Here is a 15353-nt window from a genome sequence, read left to right on the forward strand (position 1 = left end):
TCCTTCCCCTCCTGCCCAGCCTCTCCCCACCTCTTGCCTAACATCCCCATCACCCCCCCCCCACTCCTTCCCCTGTATCCCCCTCTTTCTCTCCACTCACTCCTTCCCCTACATCCCTTTCTTTCTCCCCATCCTCTCCTTGCCCTTCATTCCTCTTTCTCCCTCTACTTTTCTGGCATGCCTTCTTTCTCTCCTCCACTCCTTCTCCCTCAGCATCCCCCCTTTGCCTCCACTTTTTTCCAGCATCGTCAATCCCTCCTGCCCCACCTTCTCGGTTGGCCCCGATAAAATATTTGCATCAGATTGCCTAGTTATTATCTTCTTTGCATGTATTTGCATTATTCATGCATGCAAATCACATGCAAAGAAGGTCATTATAATAGGGGAGGGAACCTGGCTAGGGAGATGCAAAATATTGCATATAACACGCGATATCACACAATATATGCTGTTTAACGTGCATTAGAGCAGTGCCACGGCTTGATACATCTCCCGCTAAGTTAGCCTGATATACCTTATCTGGCTAACTTAGAAGGGATATTCAGCAGCACAGCCAGGCCAAGGAATATACCTGGATAAGTTTTAGCTAGCCAAATAAATTATACCCAGCTAACTTTAGGCTTGCTGTCCAGCAGCAGCCCCTCTATCCTCCAATCCCTTTCTCACCAGCAAGAATTCCCTCTCTTCCCCAAACCCCTGCCCAGCAACTGTCTCCCCCAACTTCCTGTCTAAGAAATCCCCTCTATCCCCCCGAAACCCGCTGCTCAGCAGTATTCCCCTGTCTGGCGCCCCCCTCTTTCCCTCCATTTCTCTCTCTCCTCCCTCCTAGCTCTGCAGACTGCAATGCTGAAGATCATCCAGCAGGAGCATCCATCATGAATCAAAATGAATGGAGGGGCTCTGAGCTGGCGTGCACTCACAGGCCCTGAGCTGGCGTGCACTCACAGGCCCTGAGCTGGCATGCACTCACAGGCCCTGAGCTGGCATGCACTCACAGGCCCTGAGGCAGCTCTGCTACTTCCTTCTGCACTTGGTTTCCTGTTACCTAGGAAATCTGTGCGAGAGGCAGGGCAGCTACAGGCTCTGCGAGTGCACGCACATATTTTTTCTCCACTTGCCACTACTGTTGAGGACAGTGCCGCTGCCTCTGGAAGATGCTGACGACTCCCCTTGGGCACGATGCCCAGACCGTGCACCCCATTCGCACCCACCCCACATAAGAACATAAGAAATTGCCATGCTGGGTCAGACCAAGGGTCCATCAAGCCCAGCATCCTGTTTCCAACAGTGGCCAATCCAGGCCATAAGAACCTGGCAATTACCCAAACACTAAGAAGATCCCATGCTACTGTCTGTTTCTGTATCCCCCTTCTTAAACAAAGGGATTTCTTTGCCATACTATTCCTTTTTATGTATGAATAAACATCAGCAAACGCGTTGTAGCCAGTAGTTTTTATGGGACTACCCTATGTCCTTTGTAGCCAGCTTTACAAAATTATACTCCCTTTGCTCTTGAACTGGTGTAACAGAAATATATTAGGTTAGTCCCGGAAAAAGAGGTCACCCACAAGTTGTTTGCTGACCTTTAATTTCTATGTATCCGTTTCACTGCTGTGCCAAAGAAAACAAGTCGTTCTTAGACTCTGTCCCCTATAGTCACCTCATTACACTGACTTCTATCCGTATATCAACATATGCGTCTTACTATCCCTGGATAGGCCCATCTGCTGTACAAATTGACCCCTTCCCGCTCTCTGAAACATAAGCCATATATTTTCTGATTATTGTTTCATTCAAGGTTCAGAGGCAGTGATAGCTCTTTAAATAGCTTTTGTGAGAAGAAGCGTGCAGGAGCAATCTGTTCTCAGCTGCTCGTTCTGTTGGGGGAATTTTCTGAGATTATCATGAGGAGATCTTTTCAAGAAATGATGTGTCTGTCTCTTCTAGTGGTTTAACTTTTTTCTCAGTAGTCCATGGGTAAGTGTAATAAACTCATTAACTCTTTCACCTGTAAACAGCTTTTAATTACTCCTTTTATTTTTCTGAAATATCACGGTTAGTTTATTCAAATGTTCAAACAGCGGCAATGCAGCTTTTTGGATTTCTTTAAACAAAACTGCGCATCTATGTTATCTACCTACAGTGAGCACTGTTTTAAAAGCAAAGGTAATAGGTGAAAATTTACATTTGCATCTACACAAATGTCTGGGCAGTTTTCTCACTTTGGAACAAAATAGCAATGCTTGACACCTTGCTTACCTATTGCCCCAGTGTACACACTGCTCAGGGTTTGCTGGATAAGCAACAGCACATTGCTCAGTGCTCAGTGCTTGGCACTGGGAGGGAGGGGGTATTTATTTATTTAGCTCATGCCTGTTCACTGGCAGCTCAAGGCAAGTTGCAATCAGGCACTACAATCAATTTATGAGTTTCACTTTCAGCCTTTGGTTTGCATCATTCAGGGTGGGAGGAAGCACAGATGCCAATGTTTGACAGCTGGAAAGAGGGAAAGTGATCTCCTACTGAAATGCTTTGAAAGGAAGGGAAACATTTTAAAATGGTGAATTTTTTTTGTCAAAATAAAGTATCTTTCTTTTAAATAGAAATAGTAAAGAGAAATGGAAAGAAGATTTAGAGTGAGGCCAGACAGACACAGTGCAATAGGCAATACTGTCTTCACAATTTGATATGTAGAGGATTCAATAATGCGAGCTGATCAACCAAAAATATAGCAGTAGTGGATTCCCTGATTTGAAGATGATTTCGATCTTGAGATGCTAAAGGGTTTTCAGGTGGCTTAAGAGTCCAAATGTGCCAGCTGCTTCTATAGTTCTCGTCCCACATGGTTATCTTCCATCATGATTGTATAGTAGTCCTTACTGATGATGTCAGGAAATACCATTGGCATGCTCAGGAGCTTTCTTGCATAATAACAGTATTCAGAGGCCTTGATACTGTAAGACCCTGCTTTAGATTCACTTTTGATATTTCAGGATCTTTTTTTGTGCGTGGTTTCAGCTGTTGGAGTGGGACATGGTTGGTTGATGTTGGAATTACTGAAGGAGGATAATCCAGAAAGCAAGTGGATAATCTTCCCAGAAAACCCCCAAGAATTCACCATTTCTCCATAATGGTCCCAGATAATGCTACTCTAGCTCAGTGGTTCCCAACCTTTTTTGTTTCGGGGTACAGGAGTCACTTCGTTGTGGCACACCACCCACTTCTCCATCATCACTTTCTCTTCTTTTCCCTCTCCCCCCACCCTTTGGCATCATCACCTTTTCCCTTCCCTCTTCCCCCAGCATCATAATCTATGCCTCTCCGTGGCATCAAATTCTTCTTCCTTTCCCTATAACCCCACATCCCCTGGATCATCATCTTCCCTCTCCCACCATCTCTTCCCCTCCTTCATATTATAATCCCCTTCTCTCTCCCTCACTCCATCTCCATACCCCTGGAATCATCATCACTACCTTTCCTTCTACCTCTCTCTCCCACCCCCACCATCATCACCTTCTCTCTCCCACCCCCCTCCCACCATCATCACCTTCTCTCTCCCACCCCCCTCCCACCATCATCACCTTCCCTCACCCACCACTTCTTTCCCCACCCTTGCTTCATCATTATCACCTTCTCTTTCCCTCCATCCCTCTTCCCCTCTCTAATCCCAAACACGTCCGGGTTTTTCCCAAGCCCGTCGGGTTTTCAGAATATCCACAATGAATATACATGTGATAAATTTGCATATATTGAGGTTTCATGATATGCAAATTTATTTCATGCATATTCATTGTGGATATCCTGACACCTCGATTGACTGTGAGGTCCCCAGGACAGGTTTGTGAAGCCCTGCTCTATTCTAATGGTAAACAATTACTGAAACAACATCGAGAAGCACCACATTCGAACTACCCAGAATCCTCAGTCGCCTACTTTGTAGTATCTAAAAGTATCTACTCATTTCCAACCCCTTTCAGCAGAGATAAAATGTAGAATCCCAGAAAGTAGCAATTGCCTTAATAATTATCGTCCTAACTTTTCCACCCATTTCACAAGTGGGCAAAACACCCAAAGTCTAAGCATTAACCCAGGGGTGGTAACTAAAACGTGCGCGCCCATATAAACACGTATATAAGCTGCAATTTTATATCCTGTGTGCAGCTATATACACGTTATAAAATAGGTCTGGTGTGTGTATGTATGCTCTTAAATTTAGGTGTGCCCACGCACAGCAAGAAAATGCTGGCAGTCAGACGCGCAAGGGAGGGAGTTTTATAACATGCGCAATGTCCAGGAAATAACCAGTTTCACCATTTTGCCCACCACTTTGCCCAATCTGTAGCTATAACCTCAAGACCCCCTGGTTCTTTAGCTTGCATTTCCCCCCCCCCCCCCCCCCCAAGTTAACCAAGACCCTCTCAGGCAGTTCATATATGGCTAGAAATAGTTTTATTCAGACTTACACCTCATCTATAGCATACATAACTTTGCACTGAAAAATACCTGGATGCGTGCCCACACGAGTAGCTACATGTATGCACCTCTCATGGCCTCGTCCAGGAACACCCGTGCCCCGTCCTTCGTTTCCCCTATGCAAAATATTCGTGCATTGGTACTTGTGTGCGCATGTGGCAGGTTTTTAAAATCAGTGGGACGCGCATGTGCTAGATGCGCGTCCATCTCCCGGTTTTGGCGTGAGTACCACTTTGAAAGTTCACCTGTAACTGAATGCCAATTGGATGCTTAATCCGCCTACCTCATCTTCAGGCGCTGTTGTCTTACATAAAACCAAAGCATATCTCTTCTCCCCAGCCAAGGTATCATATTAGGTTTCTGAATATTTTACTAAGGGAAGTCCTGAGTAAAGATTCAAACCTTGAGCCCTTTCCAGAATGTTAGACAGTTTTCTAATACTCTGAGCTCTGATAGTAACTTGTTCCAAAGAGAAAAACCAACACCACATGAAACCAACCGTGCTACCTTCACAATGGGTTTTAGCAGCATCCCTTGAGAGGATTTAAACCAAGGTCTCGAGAAGGCTTACAACACGATCCTGTACATATCATGCTCCATGATCCCTCTGGGTTTTATACACAAGATTCAGAATTTTGAAACAAATTCTGAACTCTACCAGGAGCAAATGAAGGCTTTGCAAGTTTGGTGTTATGCAGTCCTTGAGGGTAGAGGGCCAACCTAATTTTACACTTACATCCCACCCTTTCAGAGCAAGTTTGGATATGCAACATGGATCAACAGGCACACAGTAGATACGGCAGTCTTGGTATGGCACATACCCCCAAGCCACACCATTTCATATTGCTGGCACGTACCAGGGTTAATTGTTTGCTTTATGGAACATCAACAACTTTAAGAGCTCAGCATGCAGTAGGGCCTTGAGTAAAGCAATAATTTCACATCCCTTTATTAAAAGTAATTTACTGATTGGGGTTCATCTACTGAACTTTGACTCATACTCACATTGGGGCAGATGAAACTGGAAAATTGTGGCAAAGCAAATAGACTTGTAGATGTCTCTGCTTTCATTCATTTGGAATAAACTTTCCTGTCTCTGCTTTTGTTCTTCGTTCTGAATGCATGTTCCGGCAAATAACTAGAAATAAAGAATCATTACACACATGACACTGTAAACTGATCTGGGAAATTCCTGACATGACATGACATGACAGAAAAGAACAGAGAGGGTGGTTTTATTGTATAACAGGATGCAAAGAAGGAAGTCTGTAAGTGAAACTAGAAAATCAGGCTACAAATTTTATGCAACTTTCTGATTCAACTAGTAAATCTGCATACCTGTGGGCAGCCCCATTTTTTCACCTTAGAGTTGAACTTCAGTTGGTAAGGGGTGTTTCTGATGTGCTCAGGAAGCAAAGTAATGCTACTGCTGGCCTTTTATCTAATACTTGAAAAGTTAATAAGGTTAGACGATCAGAGCTAATGTAACTGGGGGTGTGGGGGAGGGAGGATATAAATGAATGTTCTTACCTTCAGTGGATGGTGTGGAGTACTGCCTAATTCAGAGGCCTTCTCCCGGAACATCCCATTGGCTGCATTAGCCAGTCTAAAGATTTGTGGGTCCTTTTTCCTTTTCTTCAGCCACAGCAGCAGCAGAGTTCTGGTTCCCAGGGATCACAGAAGCTTAGCGAGCTGAACAATGGGAAGAGGAAGAGACTGATTGGGACGCTTGTCAGTTTTAACTTTTTCTGGGTGAGTGACCCATTAGCGAAGGCTGCGCAGGAGATGGCAGACACAGAGCAGTGGCAGTGTTTGAGTCAAATTCCCCATCGGCTAGCACTGGGGCCCCCGAGGTTGAAGCTGCAGTGCGGGGAGTGTACGGCATACAGATAAAGAGGCCTAAGTATAGGGTTGCCAACTGGCTGCACATTCACCTGGAAAATTTGATCAGGCTCTGGCTTTACCCTAAGAGAAGTAAGACTTACAGTCTTACTTCTCTTAGGGTTCCATTTCAGGCTGTTGATGGGGCAAAGGGGCTGTCGGAGACAGCCTCTGCCACCAGTGTTTTCCCCCAGGATCTGTTTAAACAAACATACTGCAAGGGGCTATCCATTAAGGTAACCCTCCCCACGGGTGATGTCTTATTTTTCTTAGGGCATGCAATAGGGAAATCAGAACTACAAGTCCCTGCATGCAATGGGGGTAAATCTAAACCTGGCGTTGCGGAAAGGCTCTCCAAGGAGATGATGCATTAAAAGCATGGTGGATGTGGGGAGGGGATGACGCAGGCCCGAGGCAGCAGGAGCAGCATCATGTTCTCAGACAGTTTTGTTTATGTAGTTTTTTTTTTGACTGACTTTAGCCTGTCTCAGGGTATAACTTTAGAGGCTGAATGAGCTGGAGGGTGTTCCAGTGATGTCCCTTGGAAATTGGTATATTGTGTAGTTTTTCAGAGAGAGAGAGAGCTTCTTAGGCCCAGGCTCCATACCTTTATAATGGCACCTCGCTTTGGTAACTCAGGCTATGGTGGAAAACAGTCTATTTTAAGGAAAAGTGAAGTCTTGCCAGAGGTGAAGGGATGAAAAGAATCCTCCTACATTTTAAGAGAGGCTTTATTTTAAATTATTTTGCTCATTTGATGTGTTAATTCTGTACCCGTCTGTTGTTACACTTATATACTGCCTTCCTTAGTATTAGGCCCAAAGCAATTCACAAAATACAACATATGTACATACAATAATTACACCGAGACAATATAATCAACAAAATACATAAAATACAATATCAAAAGTTAGCCGCCCCCCCCAACAAACCGAGGTTTTTCTTCTGGCAGTTAACTGTCAGATTTTTCAGTCACTTTCTTTGAATGCAGAGAAGTAATTTTTGTATAAAAGTAAATTGCTTGGAGATATACAAATTAATTAAATTTGTTCTTAAATTAAAGAGGGAAGTGATTGTGTTGATCTTCATGAAAATCATAGCTCCATTCACTTTAGGGATTTTATGGGAAAAATAAATGTGCACGTTTTGTGACTCTTAGATACTAACTTTAAAATGAGGGTGCAGGCGCCCATATACACATATATAATTTTGCAAGCGAACATATGCTGGAATTTTAAATCATGCGGGCATTTACACGTATATAATTTAAAACGCGCCTAGCACTCATATGCATGCTCCTGATTTTAAGCAGCTACTCGAGCAAATGTATTTCGCGGATCATCCTTAGGATTTTATTGGCTTTAATGCCTCAGATAAGCGGATTTTAAAACATGCTTATATGAAGGACATTGCCAGTTTTGCCAGTTGGTCCACCAGTTTGCCCAGTCTATTTCAAAGTCATCCAGATCCCTCTGAATCTTCAGCCAGCACTCGACCTAGACCCCTCACCATGGTGAAATAGGCCTAAACAGCGATTTCTGCAGACTCATCAGGTGCAGCAGTAAATATATGCGGCTAACAAGCCACCGCGCACTGCAGCCCCTGGAATTAAAATACGGATTTATGTGCATAACTGTTAGGCCAGCCTCAGAATGCCCTGACACGCCATAGCTCAGCCCCTTTTTTTCTCATGCATGCCATGTATATGCACGCATAATTTCCGGCTTTTAAAATACACTGCTAGAGCGTGGCCCAGATACTCGCATACATAGGTCTTTTGGCGTAAGCAACACTTTTAAAATTGACCCTTTAGTGTGTGAATATTTCAATTGAAATATTTAAACTGTCTACTTCAGGAGATGTTTCCAGGGGCACTGTCGGAATCACACTGAATCCTATTGGCTGCTGAGGTAAGCATCCAATGGGCATGCAGAATGAGTGACTTAATCAGGAGCCAAAAACAGAAAATCTCTTAGGACTGCGTTTAATCCTGATTAATCAGATCTTTGATATCAGTTGTGAAGACTATAAGAGGTAGAAACTCAGAACACTCATAGATCAAAATTCAAAGGGTTTGCTCAGCTAACTTTTGAGGTTAGCCAGTCAAAATCCAAGATTTAAATATTTCCCCCAACTCCCCAGCTAAATTTTGTCCAGGCAACTCGTTCATAGGGTGTGGTTTCACTTATATCTAAACACCACTGAATATCAGCGCTGCCCAGACAGAGTTAGTCAGGTAAGTCTGGTTGAACAAACAGCTGTCCTAAAGTTATCCAGATAACTTTATCTGGGTATATTCAGAGGAACCCTTATCTAGGTAAGTTCCACTGACTATCTGCTTAAAGTTATCTGTGTAACTTTAACCAAATAACTATCCTGCTCGCTTACTCAATATGGACCTCTCAGTGTTCCTTCTTTCAGGAGGCAATGTCCTATTGCAGATTGCAAACTGGTTAAAAGATAGGAAAAAGAGAGTAGAACTAAATGGTCAGTTTTTTTCAGTGGAGAACTTTAAACAGTAGAATACTTCAAGAATCTATACAGGGACTGGTGCTTTTTAGTATATTTATTAATGATCTGGAAAAAGGAATGATGAGCAAGGTGATCAAATTTGCAGATGACACAAAATTACTTCGACATGTTAAATCGCAAGTGGATTGTGAGAAATTACAGGAGGACCTTGTAAGACTGGAAGATTAGGCACCCAAATGTTAGATGAAATTTAGTGTGGACAAATGCAAGGTGATGCCCATTGGGAAAAGCCCACAGTGTAGTTACATGGGGCCTGATATTCAGCCAGCAGATAGCCAGATAAGTAGCAATGTTGCAAGTATGGACCCTTGGACAGAGGTGGTGTTAGTGCAACCGGCAGGGAGGAGCCCTGTAGATCTCCATCATCAGCTAGCAGACCTGGCTGTGGCAGAGGCCCAACTAGAGCTTTATCCATAAACCAGCCCTCATTCTCTTTAGGTTGAGCGCTCAAGGTGCCGGGGCCAGCAGGACTTAGAAGCAGGCCTCTGTTGATGAGGTGGAGATCCGTGGAGATGGTTGAGTCACAGGCCAGGATCCGGGGCAGACGGAATACCAGCGTAGTCAAAGACAGACATGGTCAGAGCAGGTGGCGTTCAGGCTCGTCAAAGGTCAGGTGGGGTCAGTGGCAAGTGGAGTTCAGACGTAATGAGAATCAGGCAGTGGTCAGTGCAGGCGGAGTTCAATCATAGCTGAGTGTCAAGCAAGCCGATGTCAGAACTAGAGATCTGTCTGAGGGAAGATGGGATGGATAGGTAGGCAGGGAAGTTAGGAACAGCACAGGCAGGTAGAGAAGACACTGAAGACTGACCACAGGGCAAAGACGAAGAATGCGGGAATGAAGACCAGGGACTGCCAGAAAAGACCAGGAATGCAGGAATGAAGACCAGGAACATGCTGAGGTATGAATTGCAAGGAAGAAGGCCCTTTTATGGGCCAGAGGCAGTGATGTCATCAGCGGGTTCCATGGGGGATTTCCCACCGTGGGCCCTTTAAATCGAGGGAAGTTGGGTGCATGCACACCTAGAGTAGTACAGGAGAATCGGCGGCATCGAGCAAGGTCAGGCAGAGGGGAGGGGAGGGGCGCCATCTCAGCCCTTACACCAGGCAGCAGATTGTCTTGAGTTGCCCCTGTCGGCTAAGCAGCAATCTTCAGTCTTAGATGTATAACTTATCCACCTAAGTTAGACCTCCTCAATAGCATAATACTTATCCGTCTAAGTAGCAATTTGTCCAGGGATATTCAGTAGATAACCATGCTGCTGAATATCCCATCTAAGTTAGCCAGTTATGTCTATCCGGCTAACTTAGATAAATGGACAACTTCTGAATATTGACCCCATGATGTTAGGTCCACATGTTATGGTTTTGTAAGAATGTGAACCCTGGGCCGAGATGAACGATGTCTCCGCCCACAGGGAGGAGTCCTGTGAGCCTCACCGTCGGTGGGCATGGTCTCAGCGACATAGGACACGGCTGTTAGAGAGACTTTAATAAGGAGAAAGATAAGGCACAACCCTCAGAGCGGGGAATGCAAATAAACACAGTTCTTGAGCAATAGGATGTATTCAGGGTACTACCACTGAGGAGAAGATCTGGCAGTGGCCCGCAGAGTGGGTACACCAGGAGATTCCTGCAGGCTGATGGAGATACCTCAGAAGTACAGATCTGGTAGTGGCCCGCAGCATGGGGTACGCGAGGATGACTGTACTGTAGATGAAGATGTAGATAGGGTCTGAGGTGCAGGAACCCAGATGTGGATCTTGTAGCAGAAGTGGTAATACCCTGCAGCTCAAGATGTGTTGAAGTGATAGGTGCTGAAGAACGGTAGTGGCCCGAGGCTCGGGGTACACCGTGGAGGCTTCAACAATGTTGGTATCGAAGGAAACTGAAGAAGATACTCACATGAGGAAGTTCCAGGAAAGAGTCCCGAGGAGCAGGTCAGGAGTAGTCCAAGGCAGGAAGGCCCTCCGAGGAGCGGATAGCCAGGAAAACGGAACGGCCCCAATGGAGCAGTTACCCAGAGCATCCTAATGCCACGAGGAGATACTGGAACAGGAGATCCAAGAGTGGAGCGGATTCAGCAACGAGAGAACGCCTTGCCAACTTGTATTAGCAATGGGCCGGTCAGCTTAAGTACAGCAGCAAGTTGACGTCATCCGGAGGGGACGCCCCTGAGGTCCCCGATCTGACGTGTACAAAAGGAGGTCCTTGCGCATGCACGCGCGCCTAGGTGATTCTGGAAGTAAGATGGCGGTCGTCAGCAGCACCCACGCCATCCCGGGGACACCGGGGAGGTTGGCATTGACTGGCGGAGGCTGCCATTCTTCCCATGATTGACGTTGCAGAGAAAAAAGAGGTGAGCATGAGAGGTCACAGCCGTCTGAGACCGAAGGGCTCAACACCACATTAGGAGTTACCTCCCAGGAAAAGGATCTGGGAGTCATGATGGACAATACATTGAAATCCTCAGTTCAGTGTATGGCAGTGGTCAAAAAAGCAAACAGAATGTTAGGAACTGTTAGGAAAGGAATGGCAAATAAAACAGAAAATGCCAAAATATTTTTGTATTGCTCAGTGGTGAGACCACACCTAGAGTACTGTATGCAATTCTGGTCGTCACTTCTCAAAAAATATATGTTTGAACTGGAAAAGGTCCAGAGATGGGCAACCAAAACGATAAAGGTAATGGAATGGCTCCCTTATGCAGGAAAGGCTAAAGAGGTTAGGACTGTTCAGCTTGGAGAAAAGACAGTTGAGGGAGGATATGATAGAGGTTTATAAAATCATGAGTGGATTAGAAATGAGTAAATGTGAATTGGTTATTTACTCTTTCAAAAAAATACAAAGACTGAGGGACACTCCATGAAGTTATCAATTTCGCATATTTAAAACAAATAGGAGAAAATTATTTTTCACTCAATGCACAATTAAGCACTGGAATTAATTGCCAGAGGATATGGTTAAGGAAGTTAGTGTAGCTGGGTTTAAAAAAGGTTTGGACAAGTTCCTGGAGGAGAAGTCCATAAGCTGTTATTGACTTGGAGAAAGCTACTACTTATTGCCAGGTATTAGCAATATGGGGTCTATTTACTGTTTGGGTACTTGCCAGGTACTTGTGACCAGGATTGGCCATTGTTGGAAACAGGATACTGGGCTTGGTGGACCCTTGGTCTGACCCAGTATGGCAATTCTTATGTTCTTGTGATAAAGATACAGAAAAACTGTGAAAGGTGTAAATAATAAGGCGAGTGAAAAGAAAGTGAGGCTCTAAAAGAGTAAACACAGAATAAAAGAAAATTTAGTATTTTTATTTCTTTATTTTTAAGTTAGAATTGCAATTTAGAACAACACATACATAGGCATATGGCAAATTGATAAGGAACTATCTTTATGTAACCCCTGTTTCAGTTTAGGAGCCAAGATCTCTCATACTCCAACTCCGTCCAGGGGCCCCAGGACAGGTTTCTTTTCCATTGGGCGGTGGGGGACAGATCCTCCAAGGCCCAAGGTGGAAGGGTAACCTCTCAGTTTACTGTCCTGAGGAGGTACCAAGAATTTCACTATTGAGAGATGCGATCACTAACAAAATAATCTGGAGGATCAAGCTGAGTGTCCAAATTAAATCTTTACTGCAAAAAAGTGTTTGATGGCAAAATGGAACAGTTCACATCAGTTCTTGGCACAACAGATGAAAATCACAGGTCTCCAATCTCTCCTCTATCAGTGCAAGGGTCTCTCATTATCTGGGCCAGGAATCTCTTACCCTCCATGGCATGGAAAGGCAAGGTTTCCCAGGTAGACAGGGATATTCTAGATGGGTGGGAAAAAAGAATCCCCTTCCAAAGGACTGGTGGAAAAATATAGTGTCCCAGTCTTTGCACAGTTCCCACAGGTACCGCTCTCCACTGGGAAAAGACTCCGGGTGGAGTCCTCAGATGTATCATAAAGTTTTACTCACAGTTCCCCTCTTCAGATGATACAAACAGGATTCTCTGTTGGGAAAGTAGCAGGGAACACAGCAGCTCTCTCAATGTTCCCTCTTCAGGATAGGAAGGGCAGCCACCAACTTCCTCTCCAGGAACTCAAAGAGGAAACCTTCAGAAAAATGGGAAAATCTGGAATCCTCTGTAGCGAGTCACCCCCTGATCCAATCCACAGTTTGTGGGATGGAGAGACCAGCAGAATCTTCCCTACCTCCCCGAAATCCTCCAGCCAAGGGTACCGGGGTTCACACGGGAAGGAAACCTCAAAAGTATAATTCCAAAAATTTGTTAAGCAAAATACTAGAATTTGCACCAGAAAGTTCTGGTTTCCAGGTGGTAATCTGAGCCATGTGGCCTAGTGCAAAGAGCAAAACTCTAACTCAGGAAAACTCCTGCTCCTCTGATCACTAACTCAAATGCCATACTTTTCAATGTTGCCAGCTATTTTTATAAACAATAGGGGCTGGCCATTGCAGCAAACTCAATGGAGGAGCTGTTCCCAAATGATGCACCCCTCCCTCTACTACCTCTTCCTATCAGGGCCGGTGGAAGCATTAGGCGAACTAGGCCTGGGCCTAGGGCACTGAGTATTAGGGGGCGCCGCGAGCAGTGGTATCCCGAGGGGAGCCAATGCCCCCAGGCGCAGGGAGGCTCATGTGGCCGCCAGTGGACCTCATCCCACTGGCGGCTGAGCAGAGACACATAGCAGGCAGATCAGCAGGGCCGTGGTGGAGCTCACGTCACCAAGGCCCGAAGAAAAAGATCGTGTTTAAACGTGCAGGTGCTCCTCATCCTTCCTGCCTGCGCGGCCCTGGAAGTAAACGTTGCTGGAGCCGCGTAGGCAGGAAGGAGGAGGAGCATCAGCGCGTGCAGAAGAGGAGCAGCGCTTATGGGCCGCCGTGAATTCCAAGTCGCAGCGGCCTGAGAAGAGGAAGAAGCCTGGTAGCAGGGCCGCTGCGGCCCGAGAAGATCAGGGCCGCTGCAGAGCCCATCCTGTGGCGACCCGTGAAGAGGAGGCCCAGAGGTGAGAGAGAGGCTGAGGTTCTGTAGAGTGTGTGTGTGTGTGTGCATGTATGAGATGAGTTGAGAGGCTGTGTGTGGGAGTGAGGAACTGAATGTTTGCAGAGACAGCATGTGAGAGGCTCTGTGTGTATGAATGATTGTATGAGAGAGAGAGCATGTAACAGTGAGAGCCTGTGCTTGAGCAAGACAGCATGTGGGAGTGAGAGAGAGCCTGTGTGTGTGAGAGTCAGACAGCATGTGACAGTGAGAGCCTGTGTGTATGAATGATTGTATGAGAGAGAGCATGTGACAGTGAGAGCCTGTGTGTATGAATGATTGTAGGAGAGAGAGCATGTGACAGTGAGAGCCTGTGCTTGAGCAAGACAGCATGTGGGAGTGAAAGAGAGCCTGGGTGTGTGAGAGTCAGACAGCATGTGACAGTAGAGCCTGTGTGTATGAATGATTGTATGAGAGAGAGCATGTGACAGTGAGAGACTGTGTTTGTATGAATGATTGTATGAGAGAGAGAGAGAGCGTGTGTGTGTGTGTGTGTGTGTGTGTGTGAGAGAGAGAGAGAGAGAGAGAGAAATGCATGTGAGAATGAGAACCTGACTGTGTGTTTGAGGGAAGAAGATGGAGAGAAAAGAAATAGAAAAAAAGACAATATAAAAGGAACTGGCAAAAAAATAAGAAAGGGAAGGTGGAAAAAAATAAGAAAGGGAAGGTGGAAAAAAAAGCCTGTGACCAACAGATTAGAAAACTAAGATCAGACAGCAAAGGTAAAAAAAAAAATAAATTACTTTTTACTGATTGGCACATGTAATCTTTGGGAATGTGCAAGAGTAGCACTTTCTCTATGCGGATCTCACAATGTACGAGATCAGCATGGAGGAAATGGAAACCCATGGGGCCTGCACAGAGGAGGCAGCAGAATGGGCTTCAGTGTCAGTAGCAGCAATCGGCGCCTCCCCAATAGCTATGCAGCAGCAGTGACAGTGGCAGCAGAGGAATGAGAGAGGCTTCGAGGTTGCTGGCAAAAGAAAGAGAGGGGGTCTGCCTTTAGTGTGTGCATGTGCATGAATGGGACTCTGCCTGGGGGTGTATGTGTGTGAGAATGAATGTGTGCATGCCTGGGGGATGGGGAGGGAGTGGTGTGAAAATGAATGGGAGCTTGCCTGGGGTTCAGTGTGTGTGTGTGTGTGTGTGAGAATGACTGGGAACTTGCCTGGGTGTGTGTGTGTGTGTGTACGCAAGGGAGCCAGTAAGTGTGAGAGCATGAGTGTGTATGAGAAAATCCAAAGGAGTAAGAGTTTGTGTGTGTGGGGGGGGGGAAGGGGTGGAGGGGGAGAGAGTGTCTTAGAACCTGTCAGTGTCAGTGAGAGCTAGAGGTTATGGTGGATATAAGAGCATGAATGTGTATGTATGTGACAGTGTATGTGTGAGAGAGAATGGACATGTGAGTATGTGTGAGAGAGAGAGGAT

Source organism: Rhinatrema bivittatum, chromosome 2 (assembly GCF_901001135.1).
Source record: "Rhinatrema bivittatum chromosome 2, aRhiBiv1.1, whole genome shotgun sequence".
NCBI lineage: Eukaryota > Metazoa > Chordata > Amphibia > Gymnophiona > Rhinatrematidae > Rhinatrema > Rhinatrema bivittatum.